Source organism: Eleginops maclovinus, chromosome 24 (assembly GCF_036324505.1).
Source record: "Eleginops maclovinus isolate JMC-PN-2008 ecotype Puerto Natales chromosome 24, JC_Emac_rtc_rv5, whole genome shotgun sequence".
Lineage (NCBI taxonomy): Eukaryota > Metazoa > Chordata > Actinopteri > Perciformes > Eleginopidae > Eleginops > Eleginops maclovinus.
The window spans coordinates 6,691,063-6,715,592 of NC_086372.1; positions in this window are offsets into that span (position 1 = coordinate 6,691,063).

Below are 24,530 nucleotides of genomic sequence, written 5' to 3' on the forward strand. Positions count from 1 at the left end.
TATAATTTGAACTAGTATTCCACCAATCGTTTTCAGAGTGGCCCATAACGATATGCATCGCTATATTTAAATGATGTGAGTATCACTTAACTGAATGAAAGAACTTCAACAACAAGGACAAGAAACAACTTGTTTGTTCAACATTTAACAAGGACACAAACAAGAGTGCGGTGTATTTTTGCCCCGCTCATCTCGGAGCAGCCCACATGCAATTAAAGGAATAACAAGACTTACTTCTAAGCCGTGCCCGTGATATTTAAAGCATGCCTGTACTAATTCGTTGCAAGGTTACCGCCATGACCTTGTCGCTAATTCAATCTCAGATTACTATCATATTTCAATCACCGTGTATCGGCAGACGGGGGGATAATGAGCAGTGGTAACTGGATTAGCGTGGATACACTGATGTGGTAGATTGGACATGTGGCAGGCCGGTAAATGCATCCATATTGTTTATGAGTGTGGAATATGCAGCAACATGATCTATGGCGGGCTTTATTGGAAAGCCTGCCATTCGCTCTTTTTTTACTTTATGTACGTGAACTATTGTTGTCCTTAGCTGCTGTATTTCTTATTTTATGGTCATGCTTTTATTAGTATTAAAAATGGTAATTGTATCAGTCCTGAAGCAGCAGATTGTACATTTATTGATAATCTTGTGGAGTCACCTTAAATGAACCGTTATTTTTGACTCCTTTTAGTGCTGTTGTTCTTGTTATAATGATTCCTGTAGTATAAATAAAAAATAATGAACCACAAAGGCGATTGGACAGGGGAAAACAATGTTTTTTCTATAGGAATACAAATGACTGCATTTCTCTAACACGCTGCAAGGCAAGAATTAACGAGATGTATATCTCACAACGCGGTCAAAAACAAAATGCCTACTGTAAACACGGAGTGAGACACAAAATGAGGGAATAAAGAGGGAGTGTGAGAGCAGAAATGCGGACCGATCTGGGAAAAAAAGGATACAAGCAAATGAGCAGCTTCTCGTGTAATAACTTCTTTCTGGGACTTCACAGTAATTAACTGCCATCAACATCAAAGCTTAAGGAGGGAGGGGGAGAAAGAAAGTCTGTCACGTCAAACTCGCTGTATAATTTAGCCACACCGTTCCTGAGGAGTTCAGAGAGACAGAAATCTTTGAACATATCAGTAGAACCTAATCACTAACAACACACTGCGTTTTTCCTCTGTTCTCTATATCAGAGAGAAGTGTGTATGTGTGTGTGTGTGTGGGGGGGGGGGGAGGGGGGGTTCTATACCCTTCTTCCATTTAAAAAGCATTTTAATGCTTTTATTTAAAGTTTTGTGTTTGCAAATAGTCCACGAGCAGCATGATTAAAAGGAGCATATGCATAGTGTATAGGCCGCATCTCTTGTATAAGTTAGACATGCAATGTATATCTGTGCGTGCATCAGAAGTTAAATACACTTCACTTCCTGCAACACATCCCTGGTATGGGACTCCGGCAGGAAAAGCGTGGGTCTCACAGATAAAGCCATGCTAATAAAGATGTGGTTAAGCGCTATGGAAAAGCAGGGCTTAGAGTTCTTTGTACACTTAGAAGAGGCCTCTCTCCATGGCTAGCTGCTCTTTGAAGGCTTATGGGCTAAAGTGTAGCTAGTGGTGATGCCAAGCCAATCATCTCTCCGAGGTTGTACTCCTGCAGGGAAACTCGCGGCCACTATCAAGAAAGGGAGGAAACGACAGGAGGTCACTGAGTGCCACACTGCTTCGCAGCACACACACACACACACACACACACACACACACCCACACACACACACACACTGACTCCTGAATACACCACAGAATGGGATTTCAGACACACAAACATTTCTGTGGAGGTTCTGAAGGCTCAGTGCTCCGTGGACATACAGTATGTGCCACTCCGTTTCTTCCGTTGCGTCCTCAGAGTGCAAATAATGAAGAGTGCTACAAGCGGCCTTGTGGCTGCCTTGGGCGGTGCATTTTAATACATTACATCCAAGCTTTTAACCACATTTTATATTCTTTTTTTCCACTTGAATTAAGTGCAACATTGAACAAACATCACTTACATCAAACCTTGTGTTGTCTAGTTCTTTTGAATTATTTTTTCCCCTTTTAAATATAGTGTTTCTTCTTATCTGACCTTGTTAAAAACCCTTGTTAAAAAGAGTAGTTGCCCTTCCCTGGGCCACAAATTAGGTTTGCACATTGAATTATCCTATAGAAATAATGATAAATCATTGCTATAACACCAAAAAAAGGACATATATAGATTTGTTCACAATAATTATACCATGAGTAGCATATAAGCTTGAGTCAAATCCAGATAGATACACATACAGTTAAACCAAGTTTAAACAACTTCAATATCAGTATTCTACTTTTTAGTTGATCTTATTTGGACGTTTTCTCAATCTGTCATGTCTGTTTTACTTCCTGTCTGTGTGTTTTTCCGCACCTGTTTGATTGTCCTTATTAGTTTCACCTGTTTCCCATCAGCCATTCACCACTTGACCTCTTTCACACCTGCACTTCATCCGCTCATTAGTTCAGATTCTATTTAAATCCTGCTTTTCCCTTGGCTGGATTCTTGTTTGTCATTTCACGTGAAATTCTGCTGTGTTTGCCTAAACCTGAATTATACCCAATAATCTATGTATTTGTGGGTAAAACAGCCAGTCTACTACTGTTAGATCCACAATGCCCCACTTCCTGTGAAATATAACCTGTTTTGATCACCATCTTTAGACCACACTGATATCAACTAGTGCTGGACTCCATTGGGACGCACCTGGTGTTCCCATTTCAGTATACAGTGAAAGTTTGCTTGTAAAGAAGCTAGTTTGTGGACCTTGGGTGGATTTTACTTTTTAACTTAATTCTATCACAAGACTTAAAAAATATCTCCCATTCTCATTTTATTTCCCGCACTTGAGAAATGTCGAGCAGTAGTTGGAGGGAAATTGTAATTGTAACAATTGGCTCCTGTTATGCTGTGAATATCCGAGGTTTCACACAATTTCCTCAGTGATGTAATGGTTCAAAGTCATGCATGGGTTTTCACAGCATGCAGACCTGATCACCAGCTGAGCCCGGAATGACTTGAACATTACATCTGATTGAGGCTTGACATCACTTCCCTGACTTCCCATTGCAAGAGTTGCTTTTTGAGTCACACGTCAAAAATGTTCACCGAAGTTGCAGGAACAGAGCAGAACACAATGGTTGGCAGAGCTCGGAAGTAGTGATGGAAAATTAGATCCCGGCTGTGCTTTAGGAAAGGAAAATGGAGCTGCATTTGTTTGTTTCAGGGCAAAGTTCTCGCGCTATCACTACAATGTATAGTGTAGCAATGGTACAGGGCCAATGAAGTGATGCTAAAGATGTTAGCATCAAGCTACTTTTAATTTAACACATTGACCCGATTGGGATTTTTATCAGCCGGCGATGACCTTCTCAAAACAGTCTGCCTGTACCAGAAGTAGCAGACGACTTTCATGTGACATCACGAGTATAACTGTACCGGTGTTGCAACCATGGCTAGCAGTACTAGTGAGAGTGATTTCAGTGAAAATGTGTCTGTTTCTGTTGGTGCTGAACACGATGACAGCATCAGTGAGCTCTCTGATGTCCCTGAGCCGTCATCAGATGGAGAAATCGACGTGGCAGAGCCACTGGGAGTCCAACCATATATGTTTGAGCCAGCCGTGTCAGACGCTGGGAGTGACCGTGGTGAGGACGATGGAGCCGGTGGAGGGATAGACCACGATATAGATCACCTACAAAATACAGAATGGTAATTAGTATTCCTTTTGACCCTAGCCTGTTATTGTTATTGTTTTCTTTAACCCTTCTACATTCTACATCTGTCGCCAAGATTCTATACTACCTCCCAGCCCTGGGCGTCATGCAGCGCCAGAGTCCTAAGCACTGCAGCCGCCTGGTGGCGACATACAGCGGCCAAACAGCATCGTGTGGAAACGTTGTTTAAACCAATCAAATACGTATTGCTAAGTTGTTATACCCTTTGGGACCCATGATAATGCACAGCCAGTAGACAATTGTGCCATTGGCATTGTGAAACTGAAAGGAGTCCACTTATTAACAAATAGTAATACTAATGTCAATGACCAACACAAAAGTCAATTCTACATACATGTACGTAACATTACAGGTGGCCACTGCCACACTGCTTTAAAAAGCTGCCCCGGCCATACTATTTCACAGTTCATAGTACAAAGTCAGAGAGTATGAGGACTGCATCACTGGGATATATGGTCTACAAAGCACAGATTAGACACATGTGGATTATATTTATATTAGCTGCAGAAGGCCGCAATGCATCGCTTCCCATTTTCATCATTTTAGCCTAGAATTGAAAATGCAAAACACGACGAAACACACCGACAACAATGGACACCAAACTTGTGGTTACACTTGTGACGTCACGACGGAGCTCCAGCCCCAAGGGTCTCAAACAAGAACGTTTTCAGGGATTTCCTGGCGCGTAATTTTAATTGATTAATTACTCCGTTAATTCGACCGCAATGACATGGGTTGCAATGATATATGTTATTCAGTTGTGTATGTGCTATTAAACTGCGTGGTGTGTAGTGCTGCACTTCAGTAGGCCTTTAATTCTATTTTTAGTTTTCCTCAAAAAGGTGTGAAACCTTGGGAGTATTTAATAAGACAGGCAGCAAATTAGTAAATGCTTTCTTCCTTGTTAAGCACAGTTTTAGGGAAGAAATATGTAGAAAACATGCCCACTTCTGCTTACTTGATGTTATTAAATGCTTCTAAAACTGTCTGCATTTTTTATTCTCCTCTTATACCAAAAGAAATGTGTCTCTTGAGGAGGCTTAAATATCCTTAACAAAGGCTCAACACTATGAAGCTCATCAGTTGTGTGAAACAGCCACCGAGAGAATGCTGGAAATGTGTATTTGACTTTAAATCAAGTCAGAGTAGAGAAGTAGTGAAGCCCAAACAATGAAAAGTCCATGAATACACCCTATACTGGCAAGATGTGGGTCTCTGTCAGATATCCCGGCTGATATTATGAGCTTGTAGATTTGATTGAAAGGGCATGCAAATGTTGCTCCTTATTTGCATCATTCTGTCTTGCAGCGATGGCGCAGACATTGTCATCGGTTTGGATAACAGCTCACCAAGCAGAGCCGTGATCCATCGTGGGATCACTTCGCAGAGTTGTGAATGTAAATCCTCACATTTTACACGTTTGTTTTTAACCATGGCTGCTTTTCAGAAGTCATTTTCAAATCTCACAGGGTGATTAATAGTCAGGCTGAACGATATCATATGCTGAGGAGAGACTGGGCGCTGATCTCGGACCAGTACTCCCACTCACGATATGCTTCACAAATGTTATGCAGGCCTTAGCCTCTTAAAATAGCAACACCGTATGCACATAAACTGGCAGGATTTGGAATTGCTTTCACATATTTATTTCTTTTTCTTGTATTTACATCCTTTTTGTAAACATCATACTGTTGATACCAGTGTTTAAATTCAGCAACATCTAACACTTCCTGTAGCAACAAATGTGTAGTTTTATTTTGGGAGAAGTGCAAAAATTGGAAGCATTTTGGGTAATAGGCATTATTTAATGTCATGTTATGTTTAATGTACACCAGGTTTGGAAAAGGATAAAGACTGGTGTGCAAAATAGACAATATTTTAGTTCTGCTGTAGTTACTTTTCCATTATCTTTTTTTTTCAATGCAACTCTATTAACTAGTGAATATTAAGGCTACTATAATTTAGATAATTAAAAACGTATATTGAATTGCAGTAGTGCATAATTTCCTTTTATTTCCTTCATGTGCTGGCAGTTAATTTAATCCCTGTGCATGCAGAGCACTGACACAAAGAATAAGAATAACTATAACTGGAGAGGTATATTCACAATACTGTCAAATGCACTATTAGTTTGTATTAAATGAAAATCTTAAGAATGACTCCTGTAAACTTGTAGATCAAGGCAAGTCTGCACAAACCTTACAGCAGTATATCAGCCTATTTAATATTTTATAATACAAACATATCTCTTCATTCTTGAATACACAAATGGTGGTTTTCTCTTTGAAACATCTCTAAACCACAGACAAGCAGTCTTTCCATCCACCCGTTGTGGTTATTGTATTGCCTAGTTGTATTACACAAGTTCATTTGCAGGTCAGACGCACGCCGGCAGCCAACAAACCCAGAACAAAAACACTCATCATAACTCCTCCACTTATGAAGCTGTATGCCTTCTCCGCCATCTCCCCAAAAATGAAGCTGTGTTCCATCAGCTTGCGCCGAACTGGGGAATACTTTTTCCGAGAGAAATTCCGTATTCCTCAGGCGACGCCTTCTTGATTTCCTCTGGGTTTTAAGAAACAAGGGTAAGATGGAACCGAGGGAGGCAGGGGCTGAGGGCAAAATTGAATTATGCCTAATTACCAGAGCAATCGATACCAAATTGAGTTGACATGCATCCTTCATGACTTAACTAGATATCAGATAGCGCGGGTAAGCAATGCATTGTAACATGAGCTGATGGGTAAAGGTGATACGGAGGCACTTTTGATGATAGGAGTGAGTCCTGAGCTATCAGATCTGTCAGGGCTACAGCTCTTGTAGTTTGGCAGCGTTCCCAAATCTGGAATTGAGGGGAAACAGGGGGAAGGTTGTTGTTATTGTCAGGGGTACCGTACCTTGTTGAAACTGTCATGAAGCCAAAATACATCAGAGCACAAGCTGGGGCGGCGTTCTGAATGTCATTTTTAATTGAAAAATAAATACAAAGTGGCATTGCCCGCGGCTCCATTTCAACCATATCATCACTTTAGTATCTAGTACGTTGTCGGAATGATTCATCATCAAATTGTCCAGCAAAAATGGTTTTGGGTGATGCGTACTTCCATTTTTCGCAAGTCCCTGAAGTGTACACTGTCCTGCCCACAAAAGACAAGTTGTCTGACCTCGCTGCTCACAGTGTGACAGCCGATGATGGACAGCTAAAGTGATACCGTGGGTCATACTGGTGTTTCAGAGAGAAGTGCGCCGTGGTAATTAGAGAGAGCATCCTACAACCAGAAGGTCGCAGGTTTGATGCCTCTGATGACCGTCGAGTTCATCCCTGTTGAAATGCCCTGAAAGGAAACACTGACACGCTGCTTGTGGATGACCCTGAACCTTTCACGCCTGCGGTTTTGTGTGTGTTTGAACGTCCCCGACTGATGGAATGAGAAAATAGAAGTTGTAATTGCAGTTAGTGTGGTTAGCTGCTGAGTGGAGTTGAGGACAAAAGTGACCTTATGGTTGAGTAGGTCATTCAGTTGAAACCATTTTGTTATTTAACAACAAAATACATCACTGCCTTCTTCTCCTGCCTCCTCTTTTACGAAGCGTATCATTATACCTCCATTTTCCCCCGTGTTTGAAAGCTAATACTATCCCATGCTACATCATACAACAATCAATATGCTATGGGAAAACATAATGCCTTTTGAAGAGCGTACACTTTGTAAAATGTACAGTAGAAGATTAAGTTACTCTTGTTCACACACATTTAAAGGAAGCTTGAATAGAATAGACGTTTATTGAGGCACTATATTGTTATGGAACTATTTTCTAACTGTCACATGGTGTGTACACAGTGCAACTACTTTGACATTAGTCTTGTTTGATTGGTAGCATTTCAGAAGCAGTTTGGAGACAAAGGATACTTTAGGGAGTGTCGCTTTTTACCACTGCTTGGTAAGGGTCTGCAAACAATAAAATCCCTGTGTTCCCACCAGAGGGAATTACTTTTCCCACGCACTCCATTGGACTCAGGATCCTTTTAAACTCATTAATGAGCCTGAAAATAAGCATTAACGTCTACTCGCCATATCTCTGCTGTTGTAACGCCGTACATTGCCCAGCTGTGGGAAGAATAAAGGACCTCTGATTTCTCATTTAAATCAAGTGCAAATTGGCCCTTAAGTCAGAAAGACCATAGGTGTACTGCTCTTGTCCTCAGATGTTCTTTTTTTACTCTAAATCCAATTTCAGTAATGTGTATAATCTGCTTTTGCCCTTTTCCTGGAAGCTGAAACAATTAGTTGTACTCCAACTTCCCTACATCACAGAGATTGGCAAAAACTCCGAACAAAACACACCAAGCGTAGAGGGGCGAGTTCCATTTCCACCCCCCGGTCTGAACCCTAATTCACCCAAAGCCGGATTAAAAAAAACGCCAGCTCAGGTGAAATGACCGGGCTGCCCTGACCACTAAATCAAACGTAACCCTCACTGGTGAATGGCGCAAATATCCGTGGACAGAGTTCATATTGGAGAAGGCATGGTGAGGGGGGGGACAGAAAAGTTTGGGGAAAATGGCATGTGAAGAAATATTCATGGCCAATCTTAAAATATGCCGGTCATGTTGAAGCTTTAAAGAGAGTTTGACATTGAGAGGATGCTGGCTGAATTCCATTGAGTGAGTGTGTTGGAGTTCTGTGGCCAACAGCACATTGCTGTGGTAATGCATTACAGCAAGACTCCCAGGAGTTCATGTGCATTTCAATGTGTGTGTGTGTGTGTGTGTGTGTGTGTGTGTGTGTGTGTGTGTGTGTGTGTGTGTGTGTGTGTGTGTGTGTGTGTGTGTGTGTGTGTGTGTGTGTGTGTGTGTGTGTACAGGTATGCAATGTATACTTCTTGTTTGCTGACTAACTCCCGGATTTGTTCCGTAGAGCAGGATCAAAATACAGCTTTAAGAAGTTACAACAGGAAGTCCTAGTGCAAGTTGGTCCAGACACTTTATGTTACAATATGAGGGCCTGCACTGTTAATGCATGGTAGGTGCAGGGAGAGGGATGCACAGAGGGGGCCGCTGACCACCCTGGAGAATGCGTTTAACTTCACACTGAGATGTCAGATCACATTTTCAGAGTGCTTGTTGCTTTGCGAGAAAACACAGCCAGTTGTACTCCATCAGATGGATTATATGGGACATTCTTGGCTGTTCTAAGACATTATAACACAGATAAAGACACAGAGGGAGAATTTCATGTAAATGTTGCTATTGAAAAGGGACTATTTGTGTCACATCCTGTAATTATGAGATTTCTGTGGAGATATTGACTAAAATATTTAATGCGGCACACATATCACCTTAAATAATTAACTTTATTTAATTTTTACAATTAATTATTAACATTAGGAAGTGGTCGTGCTCCAGTTTGGTTGGAAACGATGGAGCTTTAGCAGTTTGAAAGCATGTCACTCTAAAAATGTTACACTATTGTCATCGTTGGCTCTCTTTACAAATAGATATCCTCAGCAGTAGATTTATTTGAGTGAATGGATGAAAGGAATACACTGTAAAGATGTCATTTGAACAATAAACCAATCTTAAAAACAGTGCCACCTGGTCTAAAAGTTCCTTTAAACTGTTGTGTTGCTTTCTTCCTCTGCTCTACTCCCACCCAGGTGTTTAGAAGTGTTTCAGATCCAGAGGGTCACACACTGAAAACTGCCAAGTCACACCCAGCAACAACACTCCACAGAACAGTACACACACACACAAACTTAAGTGTTTCACAAGGAGCCTTTGTCTCTGTCCAAATGCTTCTTCACGCAGGTGGGCACAGACACAGATAACAAAAACCGGCACCATATCAAAACAAGGCTGTGCCCTGCATTTTGTGTTGTCTGCACAGGTTTTTGTCTTCGAGGCGTTTAAAAGCCACTGGGTATTATCTTTAATGACTGTTTATTGAGACTAATCTGCCACCTTAATCAAAGGGACCTTTGCAATCTGTGCGCCTGGCACTTTTTCCTGTTTATGCTGCTGGCTGTTCACGTCAAGCCTTAAAAAGCATACATCAGCCAAATGCATTTATGATCACGCACAATACTGGATCAGCATAATTATGTAAAGAGTCCAACATTATTCGTGTCCAAATGATTTGCCCTCAACTTTCCTGAAGGTCATCCACAAGCTTAGATAGGACACAATCAAAATACTTCATCTTTGATACTAAATGATCTTTTGGCTTTATAAAACTAGTGGATCAAGAGGCCCGCATTTATTTGTGGACCTTTGGGTGACTCATGAATCCACTGTTGCTGTGCAGCATGACACACATTCAGCAATTGTGTATGCTGTGAAAGTCCAACACTGAATTTCAGTCTTTAATGTCTTTTGATCTCCTAAAAAAACACTGAAATATAGAAACAATTGACTGACAATGTACGCTAAAGACATTCGATTAAAGCCTAATAATGGGGAAATATGTCACTGTTTGAAATTTGCAGCTTTCATGATTTCATAGAAATAGCAGGGTCTATTCTGTTGAAAAAGCCATATCAGCTTATTAAACAGCTTATTACCCTCTTTACACATCCACATAAACCCGCCACCTTTGGTACGTGGGCATAAATCAAGCAGATACTTTGAGGAAATGTGATGAAAAGTTTTTTGTGCCGAAGCTCCTTGGCTGTCCTTGGTCACGTCAGCCTGTAATGAATCATGCATTGGATCAAAGTGGAGCTGCCGTCCTCGTGGGGGCGTCACAATGTCTGCCGTCATTCTCCCTCCACCTGCCGCCCCCTGTGTCAGCGGGCGCCGGTTGCCTTCCCTCTAAGGATGTCACCGCTGCTACTGTCCCCTGCAAGACCAAACCCTGGGTTTTATTTAGTCCTCTCCAAACGACAAGTCTCTTCCTCACTCCACTGCCTCCACAGCTGGTACTTGTTGGCGCCCATCTGTTAAGGGTATTGTTTATGTGGTTGGTGATCCAGAACTCATTACCATCACACCCTCCCCTATACACTATTGTTCTTCCTGCTAATACGGAGGTTCGGATGCAATGCGTCTTGAGGTGCAGTATGGTTTCGAGCTGAAAAACGGACAAGACAAAAAGATATTCCAGATGTTTAGGTTTGTTAGAGGCAGGAAGGGAATTATTGTAAACCTTGACAGAGAAGTTGGATTTCAAAGTTCTGTAAGTCCTTGAGAATCTGTAAAAAAAAAAAAGCACTTTATAAAGATAGGTATTTGAAGTTATGAAACGGCACTACTCTCAATAGACACAGTGTGTAATCTGCTGACGTCATAGCGCATGGGCTACTGAAATGTATATCTGTATCCATTTCTTTTGTGGTTACATTGTTTAACAGGATGGCAGTGTAACTTCAAATTTATCAAAACACGACTTGTAACTGGTTTAGTTTTGGACAGGAAGGAACAGCTAGTAGCCACTGATTTAAGATGTACTTCACAGCACATGAACGCTGCTGCCACTTCACTGCATTAGCTGGATTCTGCAAGCCTTACATACACCATTATTTCATCTGAGGAAGTCAGCAGGCCATGTTTAACCACCCGTTGCCAAATGCTATGCTGATCTTTGATTTGGAGTTCTTCAGAAGCCCTCACCATACAGTGTCTTTCACTTCATATTTATTCATGCAGGCCTTTTCAGCTCCGTCTGCTCCCGTCTGCACTCAAGGAAGGCAGGAAGAATGCATGTTGGCAGCTCCATATGCTTGAAATAGACAATGGGTGAAATGAACAAGAGTAACTTAACAATTAATGTGTTGTCTTGAATTATCCCAATTTAAGACAGTAGCAGAATGGAAATAGTAACACTTGAATTTATTCTGCTACGGTTTGAAGAACAATATCTGATGGACATTCTAACAAAATATCCATGAAGAATAAAAAGTACTTGGCAAAAACTTGGCAGTCTCTATCCCTATTAAAAATATGTTTATGCATATGTGCCACAACAACACATTCACTTTGCAATGCTCCCCTATTAAAATCATATTTACAAAAGTAAGCTTTATGAGGACTCACTCCCACCACAGATGGTGGAAATGTAGAATTGATATCCCAATGTGACCTTCATTTCTTTCACAGACAGATTGAAATGTTTTGGTTTTTCAAGCTAATATATGGTGTTATGTTTCTTCTTAAAGGGGCGCTATAATGGTTCTGGGGGTTTTCCCCTTTCCTGCAGTGTGGTATATAGGGTTTTATGCATGTACATGGTCTGCAAAGTTCCATCCATAGTAGAGAGTAGAGGCACACAATACAAAAATGAACCTGGAAGTTAGCACAATACGGCTCCTTTAAGTATACTTTACATCTGTTGCTGCTTTATATGATCCAACCATGCATTCATTCACATTACTAAGGGTGCGTATTTATTATATCAGTCAGGATCTTAAACTCCAGAGTCTCATCTGGCAATATAAATGTTAGCGTAAACATTTAGCGTGAGTAAACAGTCAGTAATATATACGCTCATCTGCATTCCCTCATCGGCTTCATGTTATGCTGACCACCCACAGTGTGTTTGTTGACAGTTGAACTACCTGCATAGGGATGGAGGTTCTCTGGTTTGCTTAATTAGTGCTGATGACAGTAATCAACCTTAAATGATGGGCTTATTGGAAAGTGAACTGCAGCACATTGATTAGCCATCTATGCTGCATTTAATACAGCATACCGTTTCCACGTTGGCAGACTTCCAGTCTTACTCGAGCTGTTTATGTTGTTGTCCTAGCAGGGCACAGTAAGCTTTCTTTTAATGGACTCAGCTTCTTTTTTCTTTTCCCCCCCCCCCCAAAGAAACTTTGGTAACTGTTCAGAAATCAGCCAATTATTAGCACATCAGGTTGTTGTCTGCAGGGTCCCGAGGTGTATAAATATATATTTACTGTGTGACCACTCCACAAAACGCTCTCAGAGCAAATTGCCTCAGTAAATACGCTGTGTATATCTTAACAGGTAATATTTAAAATTCTGCAATGGCAAGTCACCCAAGCCTTGATAGATGTGTCTGCCTGCTAGGTCGATGAATAATGCAAATGAAACTAATTCTTCCCGACCCGATGCCAAGCCTAATACACATTTATATGCTTCGCTAGTGAAAGATGTGTGAAAGTCCTATTATGGAAAGGAAGCAATCTGTATTTTAATAATGGGCTTGATAGACCTTGGCCTTCCTTTCTTTGAGAGTTTGGATGAACCTTATATGACTTTTTGTAGAATTTATTGGGGACAATTGCTTCCAATAAAAACTGGGAACGTGTATGTCTTGTATGTAGATCTTTTTTTTAAATGTATTATATTTATGTTGTCTCACTCATAATGGGCAAACATATTCTGCAATATCTTCTTTATGGAGGATCCTATCTGTAGACTTATACATCCTCTTTATGGCAAATGGATAGTGATTGAAAAGTCCCCTAGATGGACATTTTTAAGCGAACCTCCATTCAACTCTTAATAAATGAATCCAATTTGTGAGCAGTATTGAAAACCATACAGTTAAATGTATGCAAATAGATTTACATCGCAACTCTCCAAGCAACACATTTCTTAACACTCGTGCTCATGTGTATGATAAATTGAAAGTCTTATTCAACCAAAATTTGCCGCAGATGTTTCGACTCCTCTTAGATTAAAAAGAACCCAACCATAAATATCTATTAGATTCTTACATTTCCAAGAGACGTGTGGAAATAAATCTTCATTGGGCGGGGGGTGTCCCACCTTCACAGAGGAAGGGGCATATAATGAAAGTCATGTTAACTTTAAAATTGGCACAGAGCGGCTGCCTAATATGCAGAACACTTGCTCCTAATCCCCCCGCATTGCTCAGTTTAAAGCCCACCAGTTGGCCTTAACAATTAAAGATTATGCTGTGGAGTGAATTCGGGTAGTCTCTGCAAGTAGAGGAATTTTGAAGTGTTATGATCTGGCAGCAGCTGGACTTCTTTTCCAATTGTGGGTATAAAATAGCTCCATTCTGTAGCCCAGACCTGTTGACTTTTAACACAAAGTACAAAACAGTATGCAAAGTTAATCAATGTCAGCCTAAGCACTACCTGTCAAGAATGGTTTCAGTCCACTCACCTAGCCATTCGCTAATAGAGTATGACAATCTCAATGGACTTTTTCAATTTAAAATTCCAAACCAAATATCAGCCCCTCGTCTCCCCGTCTGCTAATTCAAAAAAAGCTTGAAATCAATTTACGGTACAGTTGAAGGCTTTGCGTGCTCCCAATATCCCTCCCCGCACGTTCAGCTGGGGACTTTTGGAAGGGGGAAGCGTAACTCAACTACCACTCTATAAATTCTATTACATGGCGCTGGGTATGGCTGTGAAAGTGCTGTGTCTAATGAAGAGCTCGTAGTACCTGACAGCCCGCTTCGACTTTCTGCTGCAGCACACAGCTGGAGAGTGGTCTTCTGTAGAGAGTGTTGGAGACAGATGAAGACAGTGTTAGTATGTGCTTTAGCTTTGTGTACATTTACTGTAGTCCTATTGTGGCTTTCAGTGTCCTCCCCATGTCAACATACATCTGCACTCAAAGTCTGCTGGACTTGTACTGCTCAAAAGATGAGTGCAGTGGCTTCTTTTATTTAGATTTACATTTTACAGTTTGCCTTTTAATGTTGCATTGTTTTTCTTGTCTCTTTTCTGTCTGAGAAAACAAATGACCTTGTGTTAAAAATAGTCAACATCCAGGCTAAATGCTAAGTGAGGCTTGCATAGGAATGTTAGCTGAATGCTAATAATAAAACGCCCACAATAACAGTGATAACATGTTGATGTTAAGCTGTATTCACCATGCTAGTAACCATGCTAATGTACAACTGACAACTACTGACAATTATCTGATTTTGTGGATGTAGCAAAAACGCCAAATAAAAGTGATGATCAAAAATAAGTGAGATTAAGTACATTGTCTCCTAACTATACTGCCAGTACAATCAGACCAGTGAGTCCCTGAGGTAGCTTTGGATATCACGGGAAGCGACACTCCCTTCCATCAACAACTCCAATTGAGATGCCCTTGGGCAAAGCTCTCAATCCTCAATTACTCCAGTGGAGCTGCACAGTGGCCCAAAGTAAACACTGTGTTTGTATCGGTCAGCTTTCAGGTGTGTAACTGAATCTGAAACACTGTATTTCTAACAGACACATCGCCATTAGTTGTTGCACTCACAACATACAGGTCAAAAAGTTCAGTTTTCCTGTTATTTTTCATGGTTTGCTCTATAAAAGCAGTCCAAGGTGCAGAGCAACGTGCTTTAGCTCCCCTTTTCGAAATGAGATTACCCTGTTAGTGCAAGTACATGCATTGGTGGGATAAACCTTGGCTTGCTGGGCCACTAAAAGGCCCTGTGTAAGTGATTTTAAAGTGTGAGTTAAAGTGCATTTTGTAGCTCTGAGTTCAAAAGTTGGTATAAATTTAATTTCAAATCGAGTGCCATCTTTCCCCATGATCTACTTTTAGTTGCTTCCCTTCACGTTGCCACCATACGCCTACAAATGTATCAATCCAAGTAAAAGTACAAAACCCTGACAGTTGAGGAGATGAAGACATCATTTTGTTAGATGCAAATAAAAAAAGTGGTAATTGAGGACAGGGTACGGGTATCTAAAGTGATGAAAAGTGACAGTTGGAGATAGCAATAACAAGACTTCAGGAAATCAATGCGGCTTATTGTCTGGACATTTTCTGTGACTGTCGAAATGAAAACGGACATTTGAATTCCTGCCCGTAATGCTGACGGCACGCAATGCTCAGTGCAGAGGGCCTCTAGTGACCGAGAGTGCATGCACATGTTACACGCTCCCCTGTCCAGGAGGAAGAGTGGGAATGACGCATCGGGCCTTCTGCCAACGCTCTGTTGCAGTGGATAAACACACATATCCACGCACACACATACCCAACGCTCCTCACCAGTCAAGACAATTTTATGAATCAGCCTCTTCATTTTGTTTAATGTCTGTATTTATGTTAAAAAAGTGAATTAATCTGTAGGAACAGCTCTTTATTTTCCTCTATAAACTTGTCTTTTGACTCAGGGGACATGGAGTCGTCAACAACAACAACAGAATATCTGCCTTTTAAATGCATTTGTTCTGCCTTTTTGAATGCCGTGCCTGGAATATATTTAGTCCTTGCATGCATACACACATGGAAACAGTGCAAAAGAAACAAATAGAGACATGCACACACAGACACACACACACACACACACACACACACACACACACACACACACACACACACACACACACACACACACACACACACACACACACACACACACACACACACACAGCCTGAGTCAGCTTTTAACTGTGCTGATGGTACGCATAAACACACCAGAGGAAGAGGTCACATTGGGTTCATGTCATTAACCTGTCCATGTGTGTTTCTGGATCAGCTGCTTTCGAAATCTCTGTGGGAATATCAATCAAAAAGAGGTGTGTGTGTGTGTTAGACTGTTTGCTTGTGTAGCAAAGAGATCACTGCCTCAAAAACAAACTGGCCAACCACTACCTTGTATTTTAGGTTTGTTTGTTGACATTTTAGCCTTGAATGTCTGGACAAAGCAGCAGAAATACAACTTGCAAGTCACTGCACCAGTCAACAAAACACTTGAAATAACAAGCAATCAATGTAAAACAATCCAGATGTTTGAAATATGCATGTTTATACATTTACAAATTGCATTTCAGTAAACAAATGTGCTCATAGGACTACATATACCCATACTTTGTTGTATAAGTAAGAGTAAATGCAGAAAAAAAAACTGCCTAATAGAAAGAAGTTCCTGGCTTTTACCAAATCCTTCCAACATTAACGGGTAATGTTTTCTACCTTATCCAAATCCTTGTGCAACTGTGTAATGGGTACACCCCTGCTGGGACAGTGCCTCTGGTCATTATATTTCATCAAATCCATTGGTCACACTCAAATGAGCTGTTGCAATACTGTGTCTGCCTATATGCGGTGCAGTGACTTACGCAAGAGCATCAAATTACATCTGTGAAATGCTTAATATTTACAAAGTAGAATTGATTACATCGTGAAAAGTGTACTCTTGTTTGTAATTATATGATATTGACTTACACTCTTCCCGACCCAATGCCAAGCCTCGTTTCCTCTGAAATGTTTTTAATTTTCAAATGGTGCAAACATCGTCTAATGAAACTTCCTCGAACAGAGAATTGATGTTTCATTTCATCTTGTTCATAGTTGTCGAACTGAGAGCTGAGTTGGAGCAGCGATTTACAGTCACAGAGGAGAGTCCCTCCCGACCAATCTAAACTAAAGTGGTAGTACTGAAATATTTCAGTATTGCCACTTTACAACAAATCACCTCTGACACTGCATTGTGCTTTTATCAATGTAACGTGACACAAAAACCCATCTTTCACTAAGAAAATGAAACGGATTGTGAAATCTACTGTGATTTAGCACTGAATCAACACATTGTTGGATTAGGAGTGAGGTAAAGAGGGAATGTCTCTAAGAACACAACCTGTTTATGATGTAAATAACATACACTATGTTTTAGAAAAAACATTACAACTGAAGTAAGTGCAGTATTTCTACGAAACACAGATGATTACACTCCTGTGGTTATGAAATTGCACACTATTCTTTCTATGGATTGATCATTAGTACAGTTAGTCTCAAAGAAAGACAGCTGCGTCAGTGCAGAAAGAACTGGTTGGAACAGACTAATGCTCAAGCTTGTTGTTGGCACCACACTACTCCTCAACTTATCACCATCACTCCATTTTAGTGTGCTCCAGGCTTCTTTCGACATGAGTGATGTCATACAATGCTGTGAAATTACCAGTAAAGGTGGGAAGGAATCCACTTGTGTTCAATGAAATTACCACTCTGCCAGGATGAGGTCACTGCACTTGATGCGCGACAGCACGAAAACACAGCCTTTAGACTTTTCCCAGTAAAGTGCATTAGTTGATGCGGGCCTGTTGCTCGGAGCTGTGGTGTCAAGCCTGTGGTGCTCGGGCACTCATGTTGTCAAGGGACAATTAGAACCTGTAAGATGCTAAAAGCCTTAGTGTTAATCTAGTAAAAGCTCTGGGTCATGATCTCATAAAATACTAGAAAAAGAAAGAAATGGGAAAAGTCAGAGTCTACTATGCAGCATAACCGCCTGATAAAAAAACTCAACCTTTGTTAATAATAAAATGGAAGAATCAATTAAAATGTGCAAATTGTAAATGGGTATTAATCTAGAGCTCTGTTGGAGGCAGGAAGTCAAAGGGACATCTGAGGACGCGTCAGGCTTGTGCACATTTTTAATTTGGATTTTTTTTTGTATCACTATCACTCTACTGCGTCATGCCCTTCAGACAGAGCTGAACTGTTTAAATATATATCTTTTTAAACAACCTCATACAAGGCCTGTTATCCAACTACACAGCTAGTCATCACAGAACAAAAGTAAGGGTTATATTCCTCACTTAAATGCCTTGCTTGCATACACATTTTCTCCAACACAAAGCACTTCTGAGATTAATTTTGGTGTCCATTATAAAAATGATATTTCTTGCTCTCATCCAAAATTGATCATTGGCAAATAGAAACAATGTACCTCTCTTGTCCGCAGTGGTGTTGCTTGACAGAAATGAATGTGTTTGCTGATTTCCCCTAACATCCAAGTTCAATACTTTGTCTTGAAGATGGATGTAGCTTTTACAAATTGTCAAATGTCCTCAGGCACAACGCATGGGCAGTTTTCTTTTTGTTTTTTTCTTATATCCCTGATGAAATGAACAAACTAAAAATAAGTCGGCATACTCACACGCATCCTTTTGACTCTGAATTACTAAGCTGAAGCCGGAGCACTGAAAACATTCAGATCAAACACTGTCATGCACTCTGCGGGAAGCTGTGTGATTTAATGTTCTCAAAGTCAGTTTTGAGAATGAATCTGGCATTCAGCTAGTGCACACTTACATTTGATTGCTTCAGAGAGCATAAGCAATAATTGTTTTAGGAGTTTAGTTTGTAAAAAGGTGATTTATGGGTATTGAAAAAACATAAATAATGCACTACCCAGGCTTTTTGTACTGCAGACCAGGCAAGACTCAGACATGTATGTCACGGGTTGACATTAATAGACACTGTGCACAGTTCATTCATTTGCTGCAGAGTGGAGTCTGATTCATTGGATTGCATTTTTCCGTGTGTTTTATTGGACACACCAAACGCTGAGGGATGTGGTCGGGAAAGCTAATGCTCCAATCATTTACCGATTGTCCCGGCCCACCTTGGTGTAAGTGCACCACCTAATTTCTATTGCCCTTCTGAGACCATCATGGCTGCTAACCCAATAACGTAATTGACTCTTTGTAGCAGGCTTTGGGGAGCAGTGCTAGGTGCTAGCAATTTGCTTGGTGGAGGTGGAGGGCTTGGTGATTGCGGGTGTCTGCATTATCTGACTGCATGAAATACCAACACTGTCAACTCCAATTGAAAAGGGCCCTTGGAACAGATTGTCTCCTTTTATAGCATCAATGTTTTTGCACAGCTGCGACTGAAGGCATTGTTGGATGGTTGTTTTACAGTCTCTCATAGGTTGTTTTCATTTTCTGCAAATTCATTATGCTCCTCAGAGATTTGAATATTGGCTTTAAGAAAAATGTGGATTTTGGCATTCTTTGTAGTGTTGGGATTGCCCAAACTAAACTAAGTCAACTTAAAAACACCACATGAAAGGACGTAACTATCCCTTGGGTGCAAATGTGACTTCATTGGAAAGTATTGATTTTCCAACAGCCGTTTGATACTCGCCAGCCACCAATGAGGGGACAGTTCCTGTGTCCTGGTGAGGGTTTCCTCTCATAGATCTTGATTAGCTGTTTCCGATTAATTGCTGTGACAACAGGGAGTGTGTTTTTGAGAGGGGACATTGATCGAGCAGGGCAAGTCAGTAGGATTTAGTCGATATGACGCATTTTGGTCCTGGGGTGAGTTTTCTTTACAAATAGGCCATTTCAGTTGAAATAAGGTCAATATAAAGACAGAAAAATGCTAAAGACTCCTGGTCACTTCCTTGAGGGAACCATTACCACTTCATCTTTGGTTGGTCCTTTGCTTTTTTATCAATAGTCATCCATGGTATCATTGCTGCAACAGGTTATACAGTTTGATTTGTAGTTTTGGGCCATTTGGAAGGTGCTGTGTCATTTCATACATGCACTGGAGTCAATTTTGAATCACCTTGTAAGAGTGGCTTCAGGTGAGCAGAGAAAAACACAACAAAATATACCTTATTTATCTGTTCATGGCAAATATAAACCCATGCAACAGGATATACCAGTCATTGGGCTTCAGCATATGGAAGCCATTCATGTATAGCTACATTTGTTGTTGTATTTTGCATCATGAAGAGTATACAAGTGTGGGATGGTTGAATCCTTTCTGTGAGAGTTCGGAAAACATAAAAACAAGGTCATGATTCCTTGTCGGCCTTTGTTTGATTTTCCATTGAAACGCTCATCTTGAATGATTGTATTCTGAGAGTGTTCATATAAAGAAAACTCCTATAATCTCTTGGGAAATTGCGAAATCCACTTCTGACCTGTACTTATGGCCCCTCTTATTCCTGGCAGACTGCCTTGCCAAAGCACTATATGCGGTAATAATATGTGAAGGATTCCAAAAAACAGTTCGTTCAGGAAAAATTGGACATGGTTCACACAGAGGCCTTTGACTGACCTTTGGAAAAAATATGTCGGACAGATGTCAGCTATAATCATCAGCCTCCAGCCACTGTGGCTGAGCTGTATCTCTCACCTCTCACCTCCGCCAGCAGCGGCCGGAAATTCTGATTGACATATACGGACCCTGAACCCGTCCTGTCTCCTGTAGTGTGAGATTGTAATCACACTGGGGGATAAACAACTCATGAGGTCGGCAAAAACACACCAAAAATCTGAATCTCCTGAACCAGAAATGACAAAGGTTTGGACAACACTGTCACATAAAACCCAAATAGATTTCAAAAGTTAAGAGGTTTGGTGATGGAAGAGGAAAGGAACCTGAAAATAAACTAGTAAGAAAGGGTCTTAGTATGCTGACACAACATTGTTACCAGCATGCCAGTCATTGCTGAGATTCTACCTTTTTTTCCAGGGTTTTTTTTCCTGTTAGGAGGCAATTGAAGTGTGTCAGTAGGAATTCAAAGTCACTGACATCAATGAAGTGATTGAGGATAATGTGCATCAACAAAACAGCTGTAGTCCAAAGGCAGCCACACTCTTGTGATGGTGTGTAATAGCACCAATAATTAGGGAAGTCAGGTGTTAAATAACCTGCGGATGAAATGTCTTCCCACTATCAATTTGGTGAGGTGTTGTGACAGCAGGGAATTAAAAAAATCCCTCCCGTCAGACATTTGAAAGAATCACATTTTCTTCCACAACTTATCCACTCCAGTGCTCCTGCTAAAGCCCGATAAAAATATGTTATTTTACCTGACCCTGATAAGTGTTCACACTCTATGCACTAAATAATTGCAGTTTTGAGAACAGATGAACAGTGGCATGTTGAGATGCATTCCTAATCAGTTCCAACATTAGGCTTTGAAAACACTGACATTTTCTGATGCACTGGCAAATAGCTTATCTTTATTCAATATATTGTTGGTCTGTTAACACTGATATTGGTCCAATATCAGTGTTAACAGGAAAATACAAGATAAATTCATGATGAAAAATAGAAAGGGGAGTAAAATATGCAACCTGACCAGATGTAATGGTTTGAATGGGTGTTTTTTGGAAGTTGAATTGCAGAATGCAATTTATTCACATTGTAGCAGTGCTCAAGTGCTTTGATATCATCTTTTAATACGGTATTTTCTGGGATTGCCAATTTCAAATAATAAAAACTGTTCATATTTGCTTTGTCTGAATCTGCAGTGCCACGGAGAGCTCAAAAAGCTACAATTGCAGCAGTTGCAATGTCTTGAATTTATTCATACTCTTCTGGCAGGGATTGGAAGCTTTTGCAGGCCCAACAGATCAATGCAACCTGTTGTCATCCTATTACAGACCATTACAATGGCTTTACTGTAAGCACTGTAATTTTCCAGTATTGGGTTGCAGGACTCACAAGTGGCAAATTGCGTTTTACAGTGGAGACAATGGCCACTGTTGCCGCTTGTCATTGAACTGATGGCAGCTGCCCTTGAAGTGAAGTACCTTAAGCCTCACGCCGACTTGGTGTTGGCATTCAATGTAATGTTGATTGGATCCCCACTGTGACTGCCGTCTAATAAATCAAACGAGCCCCTCTCCTCCTCCACACCCTTCCTTGCTCCCACCATGGTCCCTATGGTCACCATCTTGAAATAGAACAGACAGTTATCATAATACTGGCGCCATGAGGTGGAGGCTGTGAAATTTAATGTGGTCTTGAGGCTAGTCAAAAAAAAAAACGGTCTTCTTGGTCTTGGGCTGAAAAGCATTTCAGATAGCTGATATGCAGGCAACTCTATAAAGTTTAACCTGAATTTTAAATAGGTGGTGGAAAGGACGTCCCTCTTCTGTCATTCTCCAGAGACCCATCGGTGGTTTCTTTGGTGGCCGATACAGCAATGGAGGTGAAGACGGAGGGATGGATGGAAGGGAGGGAGGGCGCAAGCATTTTGTGGGGAGTGATTGTGAGAGGACAGCGGTGGCAGAAGATGTCCTCTACACAGTGATTAATTCCAGACCCAATGTGATTTATGGCCCCACCACGGCTGTTTTGTAGGTCACTTTGGTGCCACATCACTCAAGCTGTGCAAACAACAAGTCTGATATCAGTGTTGGTTAACCGTAAAGGAGGACACACATGCGTGGCCTCGTTTGAAAATGAAAATGTTTTGCTTGAATTTTGCATCTGCTTGTCCTTCCGTGAAATCCAGTGAATTTTGAAAATGAGTTAATGGGATTTGATGCACTAGATTTGAAGTACTGCAGGCCCAAAGAGACGTACATCAGGCACATTATAGACTTACACGATTACGTCTCATCCCTGTTTTTACATTGCACCAACCATTATGATTGGAGGAAACCCAATTGCTACTTGGGTAATGTTCACTAGCACACAATTTTTACAAGATAGTTGTAGAACATTGGAGAAGTGGACCCCGATATTGACAAAAGCAGAAAACCACGTGCTATTCTCTTAAACGATTGGGATCCGTGATGTCACTAAAATGTGCGGTTCCTTCATTAGATTGTGTTATTTTGGGAAGTATTTCCACTTCCGTCATCCTTGAGCTACCTTTTTACAATGGACAGGGCACTCCTGAAGGGGTCAAGGGAAGCTCAAAGTCACAACGTGATTAAATTCTACCCTTTCAACATAATGGCACCATAACCAGAGCAGCATCATATCTTCCAAATAGCTGAATAAGTATCATGACATTCTCTTTTTTCACTTTCACCCCGCTGGTTTCTTGTGTGGAGCGATTAAGAAAGACTGATGAGGATTTGTCAGCAGAAATATGGAAATGAGGCCCAGGTTAACGACGATTATGATTTAATAACTTTTCGATGCTAACAGATACAATAGCAACCATTTAGAGCAATTGGCCCACAAGCAGCAGTTGATAGTATGAATTTGTCAAATGCTATTTAAACAGTTACACCAAGTGTGTATTACCCCTGACTCATGCAAAATTAACTTCAGCAAGGTAGGAAGGGAAAATTGTTCCTTCCTTGCATTTAATTTTGGAGTGACTCAATTGACTGAAATTAAAGCTAACATTAGAATCTCACATTGAGGGGTTGCCAAGCAACATCAATCCCCAAACCATTTCTTCAATTATTCTTCTGACGTTAATCCTTTGTATAATGTGGTAGTGGGATTATTGAAGCAAATTTCAAATGAGAGAAGAAAAAAAAATCACCAGAAGAAATAACTTTGTACAGGGATGATGTCCCAATTACTTCCCACAGTCACTGTTTCTATTTCAGTGGGTTATTTTTTTATGTAACACCAGTGTCACAACAACAGATCAGTGGCATCAGGACTATACGTTCTGTATCCAGGATCAAAAATAGACATGTCAGTTTTCACTTTCTGTTCTGACCGCTATTTATCTCTTTATCCGTCTTTAAAGACAGGGACGAGGACGATTGATGGGTTGAGTTGGCGCAGAAGCCTTGGTCCGGCTCAAGGTAATTCTTGAATTGAGGCACTTTGGAGAATACCATCAGTGGACGAAAATCAATACCACGCTGGGTTGATCTTTAGAAATGAGTCAGACCTTCTCCTCCCCTCCATCATTTAAAATAAAGTGTGCTCCCAAGTCTTTCATGTTCAGACCTCAAACAAACACCATGAGACAAAAGATTGTGCTAAGCTTTAGTCAATATGCAGGCCTGTGCTCTCTTCATTCAGCCCACTGGAACAGGGTTATTTATTTTGGCAAGATTTGAAAGCACTTCATATTTTTGAGCCATACACTAACCAAGGTCCTCTGCTCTCTTAATGAAAAGAGATAAATGTCTCAACCATCAGTTACAGCTCATTTGATTTTATTTAACTTCTTTGAGACACAAGCAAAAACTCATCCCACTTCTCTACCAGTGAAGCTAACGGAAAATTCCCAGCATTTAGATAAAAATATATGACATATTCTGTTCATTTTCAGGTCCAAAATGGTTGCCTCTACTGTGACATGTT